Consider the following 15,980-nt stretch of genomic DNA (forward strand, 5'->3'; position numbering starts at 1 on the left):
AAGTGCCAATCTATGTTATTTATGGTGGCAAAGGATTGTACCTTTGTGCTAGTAAAGTGTGTGCCTTGATCTGAGTCAATAATCTTAGGTGTTCCATAGAACACCTTCCAGGTATTTAGTGCCTTTAATGTGATCTGTGCAGGAGGATTTGCTGCAGCATGGGCATACATCATTCCTGTACTAATGTGTATGCATATTTTTGAGCAAAGGGATATTTTAAGGGTCCAATAAAATCTATTTGAATTTGGGAATTTGGTATTTGTGGTCTATACCTGGTGGATCTGTTCTCCTGAATTGGAACATATTTTTACAGGTGTTACATCCATTAATTCCTTTGTTTATGTCCTCTATTTTGGCTGCTAGATTTCTTTGTATGAACCAGTTTATCATTGCACTTTGTCCGGGGTGTCCTAGTTGTTCATGGATATTTTTGATAAATTCTGGCGTGAGCTGTAGTGGTTCATCCTCTACCTTAGTAAATATGTTTCCTTCTCTTTTTAATCTTAACTTTGGAATTTGGGTATTTGATATTGTCCTGTTTGTGAATTTCTTTCCAATTTTAGTTTTAGACTGTATGTCTCAGATGTGTCAGTTATTGTTATTTCCTCATCTACCTCAATGCCCTTTGCAAGTCTGTTAGCTATTTGGTTTCCTAATGTGAGAATTATCTTTAGCATGAGCTGATATGTGTGTAACATAGATTTTTTTCCTTTATTTTTTTAATTTTTTATTGATTAAGTTATTACATATGTGTCCTTATCCCCACATCACCCTTCATCCCTCCCACTCATGCCCTCACTGCCCTGTTGTCTGTGTCCATTGGTTAGGTCTATATGCTTGCATGTAAGTCCTTTGGTTGATCTCTCCCCCTTAATCCTACCCTCCCCTACCTTCCCTCTGAGGTTTGACGGTCTGATCGATGCTTCTGTCTCTGAATCTGTTTTTGTTTATCAGTTTATGTTGTTCATTATATTCCATAAATGAGTGAGATCATGTGGTATTTTTCTTTCTCTGACTGGCTTATTTCACTTAGCATAATGCTCTCCAGTTCCATCCATGCTGTTGCAAATGGTAAGAACTCCTTCTTTTTTACAGCAGCGTAGAATTCCATTGTGTAGATGTACTACAGTTTTCTAATCCACTCATCTACTAGTGGGCACTTAGGCTGTTTCTAAATCTTAGCTATGGTGAATTGTGCTGCTATGAACATAGGGGTGCATATATCCTTTCTAACTGTTGTTTCCAGTTTCTTGGGCTATATTCCTAGAAGTGGGATCACTGGGTCAAATGGGAGCTCCATTTTTAGTTTTTTGAGGAAACTCCATACTGTTCTCCACAGTGGCTGCACCAGTCTGCATTCCCACCAGCAGTGCACAAGGGTTCCTTTTTCTCCACATCCTCACCAGCACTTGTCGTTTGTTGATTTGTTGATGATAGCCATTCTGACAGGTGTGAGATGGTACCACATTGTTGTTTTGATTTGCATCTCTCAGATGATTAGTGACTTTGAGCATGTTTTTTTTATATGTCTCTTGGCCTTTCTTCTGTCTTCTTTTGAAAAGTATCTATTTAGGTCTGTTGCCCATTTTTTGATTGGGTTATTTTCCTTTTGTTAGGTTGTATGAGTTCCGGGTAAATATTGGCGATTAAACCCTTATCAGTGATAACATTAGCAAATATGTTCTCCCATGCAGTGGGCTTTCTTGTTGTTTTGTTGATGGTTTCTTTTGCTTTGTGGAAGCTTTTTATTTTGATGTAGTCTCTCTTGCTCTAGGATCTGTGTCTGTAAAGATATTGCTACAACATATGTCTGCAATTTTGCTGCCTATGGAGACTTTGACCTTATATGAGTATGATTATTACTGCCAGAGGAATTATGCCACACCAATAGTTGTAGTTGCACTTCACACATCAATTTATTCTCTTTTTATCATTGCAGTGGGTCCAAAGCTTATTAACACACAACACACTGTTACTCACAAAATTCCTGGTGCCATGTGTACAGGCGTAAAGGGAGCTCCCAAAGTGTGGCCTCCTCTGGTGGCAGCAGCGGCGCCTTCTCTGGCTGGCTGGTCAGATCAGGTCAGGTCAGGAATGAAATGTCAGTTTAGGGGCAGTGTTGCCATCAGAGATCCCTGTGCACAGCTTGGACCTATCTGAGGCCCCACTGTTCATCTGTCTTCTGGCACCAAGAAGAGCTGAACCAAGTGGGGAAGGGGACTGCGCCCAAGCTGAAGGGGATCAGCGAAGATAACTTCCAGCGATCAGAGCCACCAGTGCAGCGCAGGGATCAAAGCAGTCAGCAACGACCAGCGTCCAGCAATCAAGAAATGATCAACTTGAATGGCCTATAGTACCCACGGCAGTCCAGGGGGGAGTAGAGGATTCTGGTAAACAAATTGCATAACAACATCTCAAGTTTAACAGTAGTTCCTATGGGCATATCAGTAAACAAACTTGCAAGCACTAGGTTTCACTCTGAAGAGGGGAGAAGTATATGTCATCAGACATGGTTATCAGGGCAAGTCACTCTAAGTCAGCAGTCTAAGTTCAAATCCTTATCAATGGAATACACACGCTTGAGGGCAGTGGGGAATATGACCTTAATATCACACTTTCAGTTTCAGGACAGTTAACTCAAACCTTTTAAAACCTTTCTAACATTTTTTGGGTTTTTAAACATTTCTATATTTTACTACCAAAAAGCATCATCCTCTATCCTTCCATATCCCTTTGCCCTGGTCTAATTTTTCTTTACAATACTTATTCTTCCACTTTATTTTATCATTTATATGTTTGCTCCTGCTCTGATTTTTTCAATGGAAGAAAATGGAAGGTAAGCTCCATGAGAACAGGTTCTGCACATCTTATTCATCATGTATAACCTTGCCTAGAATAACACCATCACAGACTAGGCCCTCACATTTTATTTTATGGATGGATGCACAGCTGGATGAATGGATGAATGGATCAATTGATGGTCAGTGAATGGATGGATGGATGGATGGATGGATGGATGGACGATGGATGAATGGATGAAAGGATGGAAAGACTGATGAATGATAAATGGATGGATGAATGGATTCATGAATGAATGGGTAGATGAGTTGACATCCAAAATGCCACAGGGCAACACCTATAGACCAAAGCACAAAACACTCCAGCAATTCTTGCATATGAATGTAACTTCATTTTTACCTAAAGCCCACTATATTTGCTCTTCCAGACACCTCTGAGGGAATAAGTATGGTTGTTTCTAGCCCAAATTTCAGGATCTGGGAGTAGAGGAATGAGTAACACAGGACCTAAAGGCTGCCTGAGCCCTCTAGCGTCCTTAGGAGGCGTCTGCAGCCCATCCTTTCTCCTCAGATGTCTGGCAATGAGATGTCTTTGGCACAAGGAGGCTGGACAATACCCCTGGTCTGAGCTGAGTGTGGAGGCAGCAGTGAGATGGTGGGGCTGACTCTGGTGGATGACAAGGACCATTTGCAGGAGCTGAGGATCAGAGAAGTCACATCAGGTGAAGCTTAAAAAAGACACAGGAGGTAAGTGGCTTTGGCCTCTGGGACCCACTGCCCCTACCTCCGCCAATGTCCCTGCCTGTAGGAGACGTTTTCTTTTCTCAGCTCAGAACTTTCCCAAATATTGTTTCTAAACCTGGGAGACACACAGTGGTCCCTGTCTTATTTGGGAGTTGGATATTCCCAGTCCTGTCCTCCCACCTTTCAAACTGGGGGGTTCTTAAGGCCAACGCCAGGCCAGTCACCCACATGCCTGGCCCAATACCTGTATGGCCAGATGCAATATGCCCACTGAGGATGCCCAGACCAAGGAGGCAGGGAGTGGTCTCTGTGTAGGAAAGGTCCAGGGTCAAGGCCAACCTGAGGCAGGGTTCTGGACATGAACTGACCTAAATGAGGATTTGCATTATCTGACTTAATCCCCTCCACAGCCATGCCAGGAGGGTACTCATACCATTCTCATGCCATTGATGGAGAACCTGAGGCTCTGACCACACTGCCAGTTTGTTCTGAAGCCTGGATTCGCTACAGGTCTGACTCCAGATCAGGTATTCTGGGCACTAGAATGGGTGCCTTTAATTCACGTGAATATTTCTGGAACAGTGCTCACTTCGGCAGCACATATACTAAAATTGGAACGATACAGAGAAGATTAGCATGGCCCTTGCGCAAGGATGACAGGCAAATTCATGAAGCGTTCCATATTTAAAAAAAAAATATTTCTGGAACAATTCAGGTGTCACTAACTGGATAAAAGGAGGAATGAACCCTGGCCTGTGTGGCTCAGTAGGTTGGGCATTTTCCCAAGCACCCAAAGGTTGCTGGTTCCGTTCCTGGTCAGGGCACATGCCTGGGTTGTGGACTGACTTGATCCCCAGTAAGGGGTGTGCAGAAGATAGCCAATGGGTGTTCCCCTCTCACATCGATGTTTGTCTCTCTCCCTTCCCCTTCTTCTCTCTCTAAAAATCAATTTTTAAGACACATATTGTTTTAACGCAAAAGAGGGATGAAAGAATCTCAAGGTACTAGCCAAGGCTTCACACTCCAGGCTATGGCCTTCAGGGGGCACATGTTGTAATAACACCAGTTTCTCAAGCTACCCCACTCCAGGGCTCAGGGGGTAAGAAGCACAAGGGTGGAGTAGTCTGCCCAGAAGGGCTTGCCTGTAGTTCAGGCTAACATTGAGGGAAAAAATGGTTTTGAACTTGAAAAGTTGCCTCATCATTTCAGAGGCAACCAAACCTCTGCTTCCCACATGTTACTCTTCCCAACCCCACCCCCACCTCCGTCCCAAGCTTTCCCAGGTGGCGCACCAAGTATCTGGAACCCCTCCATTCTGCCATGTCCCAGCTTAAAGCGCTGTTTCCAGCAGGCTCCTGTGGAAAGGTTGTACCAGTAACGGGGTTTTCTAGAAGCCCCCATCACCATGGGGAGTGAACCCTAGATTGGGCTAACAGGAGGCACTTGGGCAGAGCCTTTGAGGGAGCATGAGGCTGGTAGGGAAGGGACTTCGAATAAGGGAAGCAGGGAACAGCCACATATGGTCAGAGCAGAGTGGGGCCTTGGCCAAGAATCAAGGGTTACAGGGGCCTTAAGGATGTCAGCTTCTGGACACAGAGGCGTCTAGATGTCAGAGCTGTCACAGCTGCCCAGATGGGCTGTCTTGGATTTATATGGGTAATGGGTGTAACAGGTCACCCCATAGGCAGTGTATGTCAGTTGGATCTTTTCTGGGGTCAGTGGGAGGGGCGGGGTTTGGTATTTCCTGGACCTGGGAACCCAGAGCTTAGCCATCAGCTCCCTGGGCCAAGTTCAGATCCTTGAGCTCTCCTCAGATACCTGAGCTCAGGTCCCATCATGTGGCAGATGGACACAGGCAGGAAGCTATTAAAGGTGGAGCTCAGGACTGAACTGTAGGCGCCCATGGAGGGGAAGATGAGCCAGTCACCCACGTCCAGCTCGGGCAGCTGCACCTCCTCTTTGTAGAACGTGTCAAAGGCATTGCACGTGGGACCATAAAGGATGCAGGGGAAGAGGGGTGGCTTTGAGCAGAGCTCCTGCAGGAACACCGGGGTGGGGAATCAGAGAACGAAGAGCTCCTGCCCCCAACCCACCCTCCCAGCCCATGCCCTCGGCCAGCAGAGAGCCCCCGGCACCAGCAAGGACACTGGCAGTCACTCACACCCACCAGTCCCTATGTGCCAGGCACTGCTCTTGACCCAGCACTCAAGGAGCTTATATTCGCTCAAGTGATACATCCTAGCCTTGCTAATTCTCAAAGCCACACACATGGGGCCTCCGTTTCCATCTATAAATGCAAAAGATTCCAGTCAATAATCAATCAAAATAGTGGGTGAAACTCATCTGCTATTGGAGTCCCATAGGAGGTTTAACAAAGGATTGATGCCACGTCCCAACCCAGGAGAGGCCTGATTCCAACCGCCTGGGCCTTCGCCTCGGCATCGGGGTCCTTGGAAGCTTCCCAGATGAGTCTACTGGGAAGCAAGTTGGAGAACCTCCATTTCCTAGGACTCCTGCATCTCCAGCATTCAAGGGTTCTGGTCACACACACACACACACACACACACAACGCGCGCGCGCGCACACTCAGTGCATACAGAGAGATCACATGGAAACCCAGAGGCAAATTGATGTGCACACACACCCACACAGGACCATGTACCCATCCACCCACCTCCCTGCACAAGTGTCAGCCATCATGCTCATACACAAAAATGCACTCACACAGAAGTGCGCATGCAAATACAAACAGGCTTGCCTGTGCACATCCTTGTACACGCATGGGTTATGACAATCTACAAAGCCATGTGTAATCTAAGACCCTGCCCCCTTGCACCTCACAGAGGGGATCCCTGCCACACAGGGAAAGGAGCTGAACTCACTGCTATCAGGGTCTGGGAGGTGCCAGAGCCACACAAGGGTCCCCTTACCTTCACCACAATTGGCATCCTGGGGACATGATCCCTGAGGAAGATGTGAAAGGTGCCATAGTGGCCCTCATTGAGATAGTACAACAGTTTCCGGTGGCCTCCTGGGAGAGGGGAGAGAACAGGACTGTGCTCAGCCAGGCCTCACCACTGACGGTCAACACTGAGAGCTGCACCCTTAGGACCGGCCCAGACCCTCTGCTCAGCACTGGATAGCCCTTGTGTCACCTTCAGGAGCCTCACCGGATCCCCTGCAAGATTCGGGCCTGTTATTTGGGCTCCCATGGCTCCTCAGCCCCACCTGCACCTCATCAGAGTGCTGGGGCTGCTACTGCCACTAACAATGATTGTACAAGTAACCCGGGCATTGTTCCAACCTGTGTGCACATATTAAATCATTTCATCCTCCTAACAACACTCTGAGTAGGAACAATGAACACTACTGTACATTTGAGAGAACTGAGTCTTGCCAGAAGTTACACAGGACAATGCGGCAGGGCTGGGATTAGTGCCCCTGTCAGTGCCCGGCTCTCACAGTCAGAGAGCAGCGTAATTGTCACCTCCTTCCTTCTAAATGCTCTGCCTCTGTTGATGCCTCACTGAGCATGTGATGGCTTCTCCCCAGCTCCATCGCACTCCGATGTACATTGAGCTGATGCTCACCTGCAGCCCCAGACCCTAGGACATGAACTACTATCAACCAGGTTCTGAACAACCACTGCTAGTCCGTCCTTAGACATTGATTTCCTTAATCTTTCCAACTGGTTTCTGTGGTTACTGGGGCCATTCCATACCGTTTGATCATTTTGATGCCCAGATCTTTCTGATTATTGGTTTCCTCTCCCTGGGTACCCCCGCCCCCACGCCCCCCCCACCCCCCCCCACTACCATCTTCTCCCTGGTGTGAGTCCTCCAGTCCCAGCTCTCTCTCAGATGCCAGCACTGATCCAGCCTCCTGCGCCCACAGCCCCACTTGTCCCTAAGCCAGTTGGTCATGGGTTAGTCATGACAGCCCTGAGGCTGGGCACTCCGCTCAGCTGGTGTGTCTGCAAACACAAGGGCACCAGTCTCTCGGTCAGACAGACCTGGCGCCGCTGTGCACGAGCTCGCTGTGCTGCCTTGGACAGTCACTTCCTCTCCCTGAGCCTCCAGATCTCTGCCTGCAAAATGGGAATGGCCCAAACTGCCTCACAGGAGGGCTGAGGAGAAATGAGGTAAAACAGTAATTGCTCACATGAGAGCCCCTTAAATCACTGGCAGCTCATGCTATTGTGAAGACAACAATGGTAAGCAATAATATGCATAACTTGGACTTTTGTTAAATGATGGCTGAAATCATATGCCCCAATTTACAACATTCTCTAATGAGAAGCTTTGTGAGGAAATGAAATTAGTGGACCCACGTGCCTTTAGGGTTACAAAAGTGTGTGTAGGGCATTTGTCCAAAGGATAAGGAAATAGATTAAAATGACTTAGATTCTGGCTGGGGTAGCTCAGTGGTTGAGCATGAACCTATGACCAGGAGGTCATTGTTTGATTCCTAGTCAGGGACCCTGCCTGAGTTGCAAACTCGATCCCCCGCGTGAGATGTGCATAAGTCAGCCACTCAGATTCTCCCTGATCACTGATGTTTCTGTCTTTCTCTCTCCCTCTCCCTTCCTCTCGGAAATCAATAAAAATATATTTTAAAAATAAAATAAAAATTATTTAGAAATACTTATATGACGGTCACAACATTTCAAAGTAAAGGGCACTAACCCAGAGGGTGAGTCTATTCTAGCTCAACATGCACTTCAGTTTGCACTTAGCTCCCTTTGTGAGGACAGCAACCCCACCCAACCGCTTCCCCCAGATAACAAACAATCAAAAACTCTCCTGAGATTGCTGACCTCAATATCATTTACTGTTACCCTACAAATGTCACCCTTAAGCTCCAGGCCATGGTACCGACAATATTTCCTTCATATGTTTGTTGTAGAAATACTGTTTACTCACTAGAACTTGGGTTCTAAAACTCCGCGCCTGTTAGAAAATGCTTGCTTGGAAACAGTAAGGTGCATACCAGCAGGGGAGGCTGTGGCCCATGAGCTGTGACCTCAGACTTCCCCTCCAGACACAGGAAGAATAAAGACCCTCAATGCCTCCCTCCAGGCTCTCTGAGAACAACACAGTAATGTTACTAACAGGCTCTATCCTGTAGCTAAATCAAAGCATGTTTCCCCCAAATGAGGAAGCCAGGGTGGAACTCAGACCCTCTGCCGCTCCTGCCCCCAAGACCTGGGGACCCCTGGACAGAGCGCTCCCTGCCCAGTCCGGGCCCACCCACCAGGCTGCAGCACAGCCTTCTTGGCGATGATGTTGACAGCGGCCACACAGACAGGTGCCGCGTAGAAGCGGCCTGGCTCCGCAATGACTTCAATGCCGGTCCCCTCGGGGAAGTCCTGGGCCAGGGCAGCATTGATCACTCTCGCCATCTGTGGGGACAGACCCGAGCCCTGTGAGGCCAGTCCCTGTGCGGGGTCTTTCCCTGCGTCTTCCCTCTTCATTCCCCTGACAGCTCTGTGGGAAGGTGACAGCACCCCCTTGTGCAGGGGAGGAGACAGGTCCAGACTGTGGCCAGAGGGGAGAAGTGCCCGAGGGCACAAGCCTAGTGACCAGGCTGTAGCACCATGAGGTCTGACTTGGAAACATTGAAATCAATACATGATCAGCAAAGGAACACTGTCCCCTGGGTGTGGGGGACACAGTAAGGAAACCTCTATCTGACTGTAGCCTTACCAGGGATAGTAACCAACTCGTCTATAGAAGGTTCAGAACCGCATGCTCCCATGCAGACACACACACACACACACATGTGTAAATGCTCACATGCCACGCATGTAGAGTCAGAGACCTCTCAACCAACACAAAGCCCACCTACATGCAGGCACAGGACTGAGGTTCAAGAGCTCCCTGTACACACACACACTCTGTGCAATAAACCCCGCTGGGGCCCCCAGACGCCCTCTCCTCCTCCCCTCTTACCTCCTCAAACTCCGGCTCAGAGCTCTCCACTCCGGGGAAGCCCCCTCCAATGTCCAGGAGGCTCATGTCATGCCCGACCCCACGGCCCATCTCGAACACCCGCCGGCAGTCGGCGATGGCCTGTGCGAAGCTGTGGGGATTCTGGCAGCCCGAGCCCACGTGGAAGCTGAGCACAGGTGCAGTGACAGGTGCAGAGACACACGAGGAAACGCAAGGGTCAGCAGGAGATATACATTCAGAAACAGCCACACAGGCACAATGTGAACCAACACGGACACAGACACGGGGACACACCTGACTACATGGAGCTCGTGGGCACCCACAGGAACCACAGCCTTGGCTGTGCACATGGGGGTCCCTGAGACACACACCACATGACAGTCCGTGAGTTGGGCTCTCGTGGTTGTGGGGCAGTCACCTCTCTTAGCTACCCCTCCCCAAGCCTCGCGGCAGGGGCTCCCCTTCTTCTCCTCCTTGGAATGCAAGTGATCTGCACCCCAAATCTCAAACCATCTACCAGGGGGCGCAGAGGACCCAATCAGGGGCCGCTGGGGTGAGGTGAGGAACGTCGCTCTCTAGGTGCCGTTGCACCTCAAGTGGTCACAGTAGTGGCTGCTTCTCAGTTGGCAGTGGCTCCTCTGGTGGGTGCTGTTCGCAGCAGTGGTGTCTCCTCTGGCCGGTAGGTGAGGCTGCTCGCACAGCTGCCGTTCCTTGGACAGGGGTGGGCTGATCACGAGGCTGCTGCTCTTTGGTGGCGGGGGGAGGGGGGCTGAGCGCGGCTGCTGTTCCTTGGACAGGAGTGGGCTTTTCACGTGGCTTCTGCTCCTCGGATGGGCGCAGATTGCTCATGTGGCTGCTGCTCCTTGGATCGGGGCTGGCTGCACGCTGCTACTGTTCCTCAGATGGGGCGGGCTGCTCGTGAGGTTGCCTCTCTTTGGACAGGGGCAGGTTGCTTACAGGGCTACTGCTCCTTGTACGGGTGCGGGCTGCTCGTGCAGCTGCTGCTCCTCAGATGGGGGACGGGCTCCTCACGTGGCTGCAGCTCCTTGGGTGGGAGAGAGCTGCACGTGCGGCTGCTGCTCCTCGGATGGGGGCAGGCCGCTCACCCAGCTGCTGCTTGTCGGTCAGGTGCAGACTGTGTGTGGCTGCTGCTCCTTGGACCGGTGTGGGCTGCGCAGGGCTGCCGCTCCTCAATTGTGGGCCGGCTGCTCATGTGGCTGCTCACACAGCTGACAGCTGCTGCCCCTTGGACTGGGGTAGGCCACGTGAGGCTTCTGCTCTTAGGCTTGGGGCAGGCTGCTCATGGGGCTGCTGCTCCTTGGACAGGAGTGGGCTGCTCACGTGTCTACTGCTTGCATGGTTGCAGTGCCCCGGGCTAAGGCGTTGGGCCGGTCAGAGAGGAGCACGCTTCAGAACTCACAGGAGCCTGCGCCCAGGGTGGCTGGAGACTCATTGACCATGGGACCACAGCCGAGGTAGCAGGTCCCTGGCAGGGGTGTCTGTAGAGTCCCAGGTGTTATCTGAGGGCACCCTGGGTAGGGGTGAGGCCTGGCTCCCAGTTACAGCAGCTCTCCCCTTAAAAACGCTAGGCTTCTGAGGACGAGCGGCCTCCTGGAACTGCTTACATGGTAGCAGGGGCTGCCTAGTTAGGCGAGTCCATTTAGCCTGACCCCGAAGGCCCTGCGGGACCTATCTGTGCCTCACTCACATACACACACACACATCCCACCTGACCGCACACTCCTCTTTTGGTCCCTCACTGACTCTCGCTCTCTCCCTCACTGCCGCCTTCTTCCTGCCTCTGTAGTTGGGTCTGGGGTGTTATTGACCCGTTTGTGGATGGAGTTTCCTCTCCAGGTGCCTGGTTATGAGGCTCACTCTCTAGCACCTGGCCAGACAGGATAAAATTCTCCTCGACAAGACACAACACAAAGGGACCAAAGCACGAATGTACTCACGACAATAATAACCCTACTATAAGTGACCACCTGAGAAAAGAGAATTAGGGGCGAGAAAAGAGAGCATAAATGATATCGGAGAGTGAAAAAGATAAGAGAGAAAAGAAGAAGGAAGAAAAGGAGATTATATATATATATATATATATATATATATATATATATATATATATATATATATATATATATGGAAAACACCACAGAACCACTACATAAACAAACAAACAAAACAAACAAATAATAATAATAATGAAAAAATAAAAGTAAAAATAAAAAAATACAGACACCAAACCCCCAGCAGTTCTGCGTACCTTTTTTTCCCACTGCACCCGTCCCAAGGGACACGGCCCAAGCCCGTGCCGTGTGGATTCCCTCTGATCCTCAGGGCTCAGAGTTCTGGCCAATTATCCTTCCCAGAGCCTTGACTTTACCTTTCTACGGGAGTCCTCAGCTTTTCCTGGCTGCAAACTGTCTCCCAGCTGAATCTCCTCTGCCAATTCGGGCTGGATGTTACTCGTTTCAGCTCTCACCCTATCTGCTCCGGGACAAGGCACGGGACACGTCCGTCTATACCACCGCCATTTTGTCTCCTCCCTGAACCCTTCTTAATGCCAGAACAAGAACCCCGGAACCCTGGGGATCCTAGTTCTTCTTCATATATTCCCATTGGTATTACTAGTTTTCTAAGTTGTGACTGAAGTTCTTTTATGCTGTTCCATTTACAGGAGAAGTTTGTTGATGTTAAATCTAGGACTGGATATGATTATTTCCATTGCCCTATTGGTCCACTCCATAATGACAGCACTACATACCCTGGTTCATCTAATAATAATTTTAATTGATATTGAATTTTAGAATTTCCAATGGCATCTATGACTGCCTTTAGCTCTTCTTTTGAAAGTAAAGTGGTATTTCCACTAGTTTCATAGATTTTCACAAGCCAATCTACATCAGTCAGTTCTCTTTTAATTAATATTTTTCTTAATTCATTAAGTTCACTTCTGTTATATGCTGTGAACTCAATAGTTTCCTCCATTCCTGGTTGTTCTGTTTTAATTTGCTTTTTCCTAATTATTGTTGGGTTTGCCTTTACTTTTTGGATAACTTGTCTTGCTAAATCTTTTCCCTTTAATCCGTCTCCATCTACTTTTTCAATTGTTTGTAATAATATTCCTGCAATTTCTTTTGGTTTTGCCCTATTATGAGGTTTACATTTTTTGGTTCAGTTAAATCACACTGTATATCTTTTGCTACAGGTATCTCATATTTTTTCCTAAGAGTTTGTTCTGTTGTCCTCCATGGGCTCTCAGAGCTGGTGTTAAAAGGAGGATCTTTCCTTTTAAATAAGTTTTTAAAGAATGCTCTCATTCGCTCCATTTTATTCTTGCTCCGTATCTGCCAAAAGGGCAGAGGCCTTTCTTGTGGGGATATTTAAATTCTACTTTAAGCCTACCTTTCAATTTCAGTTTCTCTTCTATTATGGGTTTAAGCTTGAATAGCTGGCCTCTCACATGATAACTAGAGGCCCGGTGCATGAAAATTTATGCACTGGAGGGGGGCGGTCCCTCAGCCTGGCCTGCCCCCTCTCATAGTCCGGGAGCCTTCTGGGGTGGGAAGTGACCTGGTGATCAGGGGAAGGTGATGCCCCCATCACACCTTTGCTGCTGCCACTGCCGGCAGTGCAAGCCTCGACCGGCCATGGTTACCTGAGTCTCGGGCGGTCCTAGGCAGCTTGGCAGCCTCCATCCCAGGCTTGCCTGCACCTTGGGTCAGCCCTGGGTGGCTGGGGGACTGAGGGCTGGTCCGTCCATACCTCGTGCCTGCCACCCCCCAGTGGGGCTGAAAGGAATGGCAGACTCAGGTGGGGCTGAGGGGACTGGGTGCCACTATCTTGTGGCTATGGGCACTGCCATCTTTGTGACAGTGTGATGGTCAATTTGCATTTTCCATCTTTATTAGGATTTTTCTGGAGTTTCTTTAAAGAAAAAAAATCTTTTCAATAATTACTTGGTCCTTTTAGTTTATTTTTTCTCTGTAGGGCTTGAACAAAATATTTTCTAGGGATATTGTGTAGTGGGCTGCAGGTGTGCTCCTTGTGAGTTGAGCTCTGCAAAGGTGTCGTCACCCTTTGGTCATCTCAAACTCTCTTACGTGTCTCAGTTTCTCTCCTGGTAGTCTACAACAGACAGAAGGACTCAGGGCGCTGGTTTGCCAAACCATATGTGTGCTCCCCGGGTGAGCCAGTAAATTAATTATAGTTGAGATGGAATTCCCTGTGGAGCAGCTTTCACCTGCCAACAAATAATCTCTGACACCCCCACAAGGGCTCTTAGTCACCTAAAAGCACCCAGGAGGTGCTTTTGGGCAGGAGGGATGAATTGCTCCTTCTCTTCGGAGTTAAACTTAACTCTCATTCATATAGCTGTTATTTGCTCAGGCTTACAGAAAAAGCCAACTATGCTAATTGTGAAGCTGACTACGCCAATTGTCTTGTGTAGTCACCAACTTCTGACAACGCCAATTGTCTAAGAAAGGAGGGGCACTTATCTGAGGTGTCCCTTGAAATAAACTTTAACTGTGCAGGTTTTTGGACATTCAAAGTAGTTGCCAGCAAAAAGACTACTTTATGCAGGCAGGAATGTGGCAGGCAATTTCATCTGACCTTATATTAGTACTAGAGGCCCGGTGCACAAAAATTTGTGCACTCAGGGAGTGTCCCTCAGTCCGGCCTGTGCCCTCTCGCAGTCTGGGACCCCTCGGGAGATAACGACCTGCTGGCTTAGGCCTGCTCCCGGGTGGCAGAGGGCAGGCCCAATCCCTAGGAGCAGCCCCTGGTCGGGCTCAGAGCAGGGCTGATTGGGGAATTGGGGCACCACCCCCTGTCACACACAGAGCAGGGCGGATCGGGAGGTTGCGATGCCACCCTCAGTCACGCTCAGGGTAGGGCCAATTGGGGGGTTGGGGCACCACCCCCTGTCACACTCAAGGCAGGGTCGATAGGGAGGTTGCGGCGCCACCCCCTATCACGCACAGAGCAGGGCCAATCAGGGGGTTGGGGCGCTGCCCCCTGTCACGCGCAGAGCAGGACCCATCGGGGGGGTTGGGGCTCCGTACCCTGTCATGCACAGAGCAGGCCCATCAGGGGGTTGAGGAGCTCCCCCCTGTCACTCACAGAGTAGGGCCGATAGGGGAGTTGGGGCACCGCCCCCTGTCACACACAGAGCAGGGCGGATCAGGGGGTTGGGGCGCCGCCCTCTATCACCCACAGAGCAGGGCCGATCAGGGGGTTGGGGCGCCGCCACTGTCACACTCAGGGCAGGGCCGATGGGGAGGTTATGGCTCTACCCCATCACACACAGAGCAGGGCCCGTGGGGTGGGGGTTGGGGCGCTGCCTTCTATCACCCACAGAGCAGGGCCAATCAGGGGGTTGGGGCGCTGCCCCCTGTCACACACAGAGCAGGGCCGATCAGAGGGTTGGGGCACCGCACCCTGTCACACACTGAGCCACAGGGCGATCATGGGGCTGGGGAGCTCCCCCTATCAGGCACAGAGCAGGGCTGATCTGGGGGTTGGGGCGCCTTCCCCTGTCACTAACAGAGCAGGGCCGATAGGGAGGTTGTGGCCCTGCCCCTGTCACACACAGAGCCACAGGGTGATCAGGGGGTTTGGGTGCTGCCCCCTGTCACACTGATCCCGGTGCCGGGAGGCCTCTCGGCTCCGCTGATCCTGGTGCTGGGAGGCATATTACCCTTTTACTATATGGGATAGAGGCCTGGTGCACGGGTTGGGGCCGGCTGGTTTGCCCTGAAGGGTGTGCTGGGTCAGGGTGGAGGTCCCCACTGGGGTGCCTGGCCAGCCTGGGTGAGGGGATGATGGCTGTTTGCAGCTGGTCACACACCCTTCAGGGTGGGGGTCCCCACTGGGGTGTCTGGCCAGTCTGGGTGAGGGGCTGAGGGCTGTTTTCAGGCTGGCGAGTGACTGAAGCTCCCAACCACTCCTTTTTTTTCTTTTTTTTAAATTCTGGGCCAGCTTTAGCTTTGAGGCTTGGCTCCAGCTCTTAGGCCTCTGCTGCTGAAAGCAGTTTTCTGGCCTTTGTTTACCTTCTGTATTTGAAACAATGTTGCAATCCTGCTGGCTGAAGCCCGTCAGACTAAAGCAGGTTTCTGGGGTTTTGTTTAGCCTCTATATTTGTAACATAGTTGCTTAGAGTTGCAGCTCAGAGGCCGGCAGCGGCAGGCGGGGAACATTGGAGTCCTCCGTCACTGAAGCAAGCAAGCCTCATGTTCACTTTAAGCTGCCTGGCTGCCGGCCGCCATCTTGGCTGGCAGTTAATTTGCATATTGCCCTGATTAGCCAATGGGAAGGGTAGCGGTCGTACACTAATTACCATGTTTCTGTTTTATTAGATAGGATAATTATTACTGCCAGAGGAATTATGCCACACAAATAGTTGCAGTTGCACTTCACACAGCAATTTATTCTCTTTTTATCATTGCAGTGGGTCCAAAGCTTATTAACACACAGCACACTG

General features: G+C 50.0%; 1 non-coding gene across 1 annotated transcript; it reads left to right on the forward strand.

Moving 5' to 3' along the window:
• The first annotated feature begins 4,123 nt into the window (after positions 1-4,123).
• On the forward strand, positions 4,124-4,230 carry LOC132232023 (U6 spliceosomal RNA). The gene has a single exon (XR_009452187.1). It is a non-coding gene; the product is annotated as a U6 spliceosomal RNA (small nuclear RNA).
• Positions 4,231-15,980: the final 11,750 nt, after the last annotated feature.

The sequence above is a fragment of the Myotis daubentonii genome, chromosome 3, assembly GCF_963259705.1.
Source record: "Myotis daubentonii chromosome 3, mMyoDau2.1, whole genome shotgun sequence".
Taxonomy (NCBI): Eukaryota; Metazoa; Chordata; class Mammalia; order Chiroptera; family Vespertilionidae; genus Myotis; species Myotis daubentonii.